This window comes from Sarcophilus harrisii, chromosome 2 (genome assembly GCF_902635505.1).
Source record: "Sarcophilus harrisii chromosome 2, mSarHar1.11, whole genome shotgun sequence".
NCBI classification, from domain to species: Eukaryota; Metazoa; Chordata; class Mammalia; order Dasyuromorphia; family Dasyuridae; genus Sarcophilus; species Sarcophilus harrisii.
The window spans coordinates 312,889,785-312,896,252 of NC_045427.1; the positions used below are offsets into that span (position 1 = coordinate 312,889,785).

General features: G+C 36.0%; 1 long non-coding RNA gene across 1 annotated transcript in view; it reads right to left on the reverse strand.

The window, feature by feature from the left end:
* The window catches only part of LOC116421584, a 163,298-nt gene extending 157,208 nt beyond the window's left edge, over positions 1–6,090 (reverse strand). The window contains exon 1 of the long non-coding RNA XR_004232017.1: positions 5,935–6,090. This is a non-coding gene — a long non-coding RNA (uncharacterized LOC116421584). The remainder of the gene's footprint in view (positions 1–5,934) is intronic.
* Between the last annotated feature and the right edge of the window lie 378 nt (positions 6,091–6,468).

Genomic DNA, 6,468 nt, shown 5'->3' on the forward strand with positions numbered 1-6,468 from the left:
GCATGGGTAATTTACAGCATTTTCAAACACATTTACAATCTCATCTATCTTTGGGATTAAAAATAATAATTTTTTAATCACAATAGAAAATACAAGTATGATATTGGGAAAATGTTAATTCAAAGGAAAACACACAAACATTGCTTGCAAAATATGAGGGAAAACAAAAGGGGCTAATTAACTTCAAATAATTACTTGAACATAGAAAAATAATTAGAGATTATTGCTTTCTGTTTTAAAAAAAATCTTAGTACCATTTAAAACACTGTACAGTTGTAATCTGAACAAAAATACTTTTCCCCATCTTGGGGCTGGATTGGTATAGTAATTGGGGAATATGTCTTTATCATATAAAATAAAAGCTTTTAATTAAATAGGAATTAATAACTCATAGTTGAACTCAGTGAATATAATAAATTTATTAAATATTAACATTGTTCCATCATCTCTGGTGCCTTTAAGTATAATGTATTTTCCCTATTTATCTTTTAACCCGGTTTATTTTATGATGTCTTTAAATATGGTGCCAAGCCTTTTGATTGGTTGTGGTTTTCAGGGAGTCTAATAATTTTAAAATGATCTTTCCTCTACCTAATTACAAGATGAATTGTTTTGCTGCCAAAGATCATACATTTTCTTCTTTTTCTTTTTATCTTTTTTTCTTTGCTTTAATACGTCTTCTGATCATCTTGGGGAGCAAATTAACATATGCCTCTACTGAAGGGGGTGTGAATTAAAAAGACCGTTCTTTAATACTTCTGACTTCTGAGCTTTGTTGATCTACAGTGTGGTCTCATAGAGTCACTGAAATGTTTGCATCATTCTATTCTTTTCAGGAAATCTCCTTCTTAGTAAGATTTTTCACTTTTCTAATTATATATTGGGCATTTAGGTGGCCCAGTGAATAGAATGCCAGGCTTGGAATGAGGAAGATTCAGTTCAAATCTGGTCTCACACGCTTACTAGCTGTGTGACCCTGGGCAAGTCACTTAACCCTGTTTGCCTCAGTTCCTCATCTACAAAATGAGCTGGAGAAGGAAATGGTAAACCACTAAAATATCTTTGCCAAGAAAACCTGAAAAGGGGTCCTGAAAGAGTCAGATATGGCCTATTTTTGATCAGTTCTTTTGATTATAGATACTTCATTTGTTCTAATTTTTTTTCAGTGTTTTGACTTTGTTCTGATCTATCTTGTTACCTTCTAGGGTCGGGAGGGTTAGGGTTAGGGTTAGGTGTTTTATGTTCTAGCTTTTCTTCAAGGAGCATATCAGTAGTATACATTATTTTCAAATATATCCTATTATAACTATGTTTTCCAGTTTTTATTCTAAGCTATGCATTCTACTGTTTTTTTAAATTTCCCCTAAGAGCTCTAATTGCATTTTTTATCTTTTGTTTCACTTTTTCCCACCTACCATTAGAGGCCTTGTGTCCAACTTATTGTCTCTATTAATCTTAAATTCCATTTGTTTCAATTGTGGAAATTCTTCTGGGTAATTTTTTTTATATTTCTTTTAAACTATAGTATTTATTCAATGTGTTGTGGTTGTCCATTTATTTCAGTAGTGTCTCACTCTTTGGAACCTCATTTGATGTTTTTTTGGTAAAGTTACTGTAGGGATTTGTTGTTTCCTTCTCAAGGAAACTGAAGCAAACAGGATTGTGTCTTGCCCAGATCCATATAGTTAGTAAATGTCAGAGGCCAGATTTAATTTCAGGAAAATGAGTTTTCCTGACTTCAGGCATGGCAGCTCTCTCCACTGGGCAACCTAGCTACCTTTTATTCATTGTAGTTTTCTTGGATTTACTAAAAACCTAGTGCCATTGTATATTGATGCTTTGACAAAACCTGCCTGTTTCTTTCCCCTCTGCAGTCTGTATGCTGCTGCTGCTGGCTGCCCTGGTTGCTAGTTTCCCAAAGGATGGTTGTGAATAGCTCCTAATATCTGCAATCTCTGCCTTTTGCCTCTGGATCCTGGTGGTCCAATGCATGTTCTAGCCTTAACCCTGTGTCTGTCTACTTTTTCTTGACAACTATGACATTTATAAAGTTTCAAGAGACATAGTTCCTGGGTAATTAATCATTTTATTAATAATGCTAGCATATGACCAACAAATGAGTCAGTGATACTCTCAAATGCCAAAGACCCTCAATAGAACCTTCATGAAAGAGTGGGTGTTCTTGAGGGTGGCAATAGACTATGATTGATTAAAAGGTAATGAGAAAATAAATTTTATAATGAGAAGGGGATGTATTCCAAAGATAGTGTTGGGGTATGTGATACTGAGCAGTTAAAATTCTGGTCAAAGAGATCTATCAATATCCATAATACCTAACTAAAAACATGGAAAATCCACATTTTCCCGAATCTATCTGAATAAACACAATGAGCAGGAATCCATCCATTCATCTAACCTTAGTTTTTGTTACTGTTTTGATTAGATCTTAGCCATCCTGGATAGGTGAGATTCTGCCTAAGATTTCCCAAACTGGCTGACTTCTGGATAAGGAAGTAGAAAAGGGGGAAAAACTTGGTCCTAATTCAACAACTGGTTATTAAATACAAAAGAGAAATAATCATTTCTCTCACAACCATTAACTGTAAATTGGCTCTCTCCCCCATTATGATCCCTATTGGCCTCAAACCAACAATGGCAATCAATTTGATCTCAGGCCTTAGAAGAGCTGTTTATATGGCTGCTCAGGGGCTGTGCCATCTGTCTCCTAAGAGATTAGGACCCATTGGGACCTGCCCCTGTTTCTTGTGGCTCTAGTTTAAATTCTGGCTTTAGGCCCCTTGGAGATCTTATGTTGTCAGAGCCTGACATCCTACACAGTGACATCCTAGGAGCAGGCTCCATCCTCAGTGGCACTTCTAAAATAGGCCAGTACTAATATTTTGCTGAGTTTTAGCCCCCTGCCCTCTCCCAACTTAAAACACCTGCAGGCTTCTGACTAATGACTTGTGCTGTTCTGGATTGGATGGAGAAGCTTACTTTCATAAACTGCCCTTATATTTTATTGATCATTGTTGCATCCATTTCTTTTTAATCCTTGCTGAGCTATTTTTCAGGAGAATTAGGTTTACTATTACCTTTTACATGAATATCTTCACCAGAAACTTTTTGGTATACTTGAAAAAAATTTTTTTGATGTCATGATGACTCTAAGACAAATATGTATATTTGGGGATAACCAAACAGGATGGAAATGCAAATTTTTCATGACTTTAATTTTACAGTATGACTTTTTGTAATACAGACATCTCCAACTTATTACACAGTATTTCAGCTGTCACAAGATACCAAAAACTAATCTTTCACACCTCTGGAGACAACTTGAATACAAGAAGACTGGATCACATTAAGTTACAGCAGCAACTTGCCATGAAATGTGGTTGCTGCTGGCAAAGGAATTTAATGATTGATGTGTTGCAAAGTTTAATTTTTTTTTTAACTTGAAAACAAACCTCCAAAAGTATCAGGAGATGTACAAATGCTCCAATCCTCTCATCAGTTCTCCTAATAGATTCAAGCATTGGGAGTTTTCAGGTTTCCTAATCTCACAGCAATTTTAGCTCAAATATATAATTATATTTGGTGCTATTGATCTAACATCTTTAGCCCAAGTCCTCCAACCACCAGGAAAGTAGAAACAACAATTAAGGCTGTGGGAATAAATTTCCCAGAGTTGTCAAATTGGACTCCCATAATTCCAGTCAACATTCTGGATGAAGGTAAGAAACCTAAATGTTATTTAAATCTTGGATAGCTGATAAGCTGTGAGTACTACCAGAGCACCAAAGAGAAACCCACTAGCCAAGGATAGGACCCTTCCTGCTTGGATAGACATTTATTCCACCAGAAACCATTGCTGTATAATTAAAGCTAACAGCCTCAAGCCAACCCAACCAGGGGGAGACAGAGAAGGCATGGTCAGTGAGAGAGGAACAATGCTGGGAAGGATCAAGCTGAGGTGAAACAACATGCTTCTTGGTCTGCTCTTTATAAGCCATCCTAAAATCTCTGTGACCCAAAACTGAAGGAATTGATTCTGCAAGCCTCCTCTGTAACTCTGTAACCATAACAGAGTTGTGTTATAATTCACAGGATGACAGTGACATTTGGAGTAGTAAGATAATTAATGAGCAAAAGTTTTGGGGGAATAGCTGTTTGCACAGGGGTGCTGTAAGATAATATATTCTGTTGATATTGAACTCTGAGAGTGTATATAAAGTAAATCACAGAAGCTTGTATTATGGCACATATGAGAATGTTTTATGTCGAGTTCTGACAAGGTACAAGTCCTTCATAGAGGAAAAAGCTTGAATTTATACTTCACACTGTAAATATGCTTGATAATGGCAGCTAATATGCAGTATGTAATCACAACTAATGGTTCATTGTAAGGTGAAGGAAGAATACGAAGCATATTGTGAGATTTTCAACATAGGAAATGTGATCCGCTGTGTTTGTGCTTTCTCAAGGTTACTTTCCAGTCACTAAGTTCTGAAAGGTTGGTCACCAGTTTGTAAGTTTTGTTTGTTTTTTGCACAGTGTAATAGGCTAGTCTTGATGCAGGCTGGTCTAGTAACTAAAGCTTGAAAACTGGGATAAAGGATAATATCTTGAGAATTAATTTAGCCATAGCAGGGGAAGAATGTAAAAAGCAAGGAAAGGGTATTCAGCAAAGACATGGTTGGACACAGCTTCCCTGCTTGTGTGGCTCCTGGTGATCTACTTACTAGTCAAAAAATTGAAGGAAAAGATGTTGACTTTTGCTGCTGTTCAGTGTTTTCAGACTCTTCATGACCCCATTTGGGGTTTTCTTGGCTAAAATACTAGAGTAGTTTGCCATTTCCTTCTTTAGCTCATTTTATGAGGAAACTAAGGAAAACAGGGTTAAATGTCTTACCTAGGGTCACATAGCTAGTATCTGAGGCCAGATTTGAACTCATGAAAATGAATTTTCCTGATTCCAAACTTAGTGCTCTAACCAGTGAGACACCCAAGTGCCCCAATTTTGATTATTCATGTCTCTATTTTGTTTTGTGCCTTGAGCATTACAAACCCTTTAGTCTCTTGAGCCAATTAAATTCTGAAGATTTTCTTTTTTAAAGAAAAATTAGCCTAACCTAATTAGGTTAACATTAAGGCCTTAGGATATTGTTCCCATCACATCTCACCTCTTGGTTTCCAGTGTGTGAGACTACCCCATATGTGCTGTGAGGTTCTCCATCCAATTGGCATTGAATAAGAGAAAGAAGAATATACATTTCTGGAGTAAGAGCAGATTCAGCAGTCATACAAAATACTTCCATATTATCCAGAAAATGCAGACCCAAAAATGCCCCCCAAAAGAAGAAAAAAGTTTGCTCAAATCTTCATTGATACTTTCTCTGATGGTGAACTTTTTTTTTTTAAATCACGAGTTCTTTAGAATCCTTTAAAACTGATATTGTTTATATATTCTTTGTTTTAGATGATATTTCTTTTCAATCACTTGTTGCTGTGTTTTGTTAGTATTAAACAGAAATGATGATGGGTTGTATGGGATTTATTTTATATTCTACAATTTTGCTGATGTTGTTAATTGTTTCCAGAAGTCTTTTTAGTTGATTTTCTAGGGATGTCTAAGTATACCATCATATACAAAGAGTCATAGTTTTGTTTCCTCATTGCCTATTTTAATTTTTTCAATTTCTTTTCCTTCTCTCATTGTCATAACTAGCTACTCTAATAATGATAAAGTTCTTAAAGCTACATGTATTACTTACCATACAGAAATGTAAAGAGTTTAACATTTAGTCCCTTATGATTTCTTACAGGGTCTATATGAACACACACATACACACACACACACACACACACACACACACACAGACCTTTGGAGGATTAATACTCTGTTTTACTGGATAGGCTATTTTCACTTACCATTTTATCTTTATCAAATCAACTAAAGTGTATATGGCACTTGCTCCCAATTCGTCCCCAATTCTGGAAAGGTCATTGGGATTCTGGACAATCAAGCATTGTCTTTTAGAGTGCTGTAGCCAGTGTTTTGGTTACCACAAAGTTCTGTAGCATGGTTCCCAGTGGCTTCCCAACTGCCATACCAAGTGAAAGGTCTGGTTCTTAAAGAGACAGTGGACATTCATATCAGTTCCTAGTTGTTAAATACTCACAGATTACATTCTGATCTTCTCAAGGTTTTGGGTGCTGCCTCATGTTAATGACCAAGATCATTGAAATCTTGGTGCAAACATCATTCAGCACTCACTCTCTTCCATATTTCCCTTCCTCCACTTTAATGAGGTCATTCTGAACCAGTCTTGTAACCACTACACTAATGAATTAGACCAAATATACATCGTTATATATAGTAACCCGGAAGACCATATAATAAGATGTTAAGTATTTAGAATCTACAATGGTGAAAGGCATGCACACATCAGTGGAATTACAGAT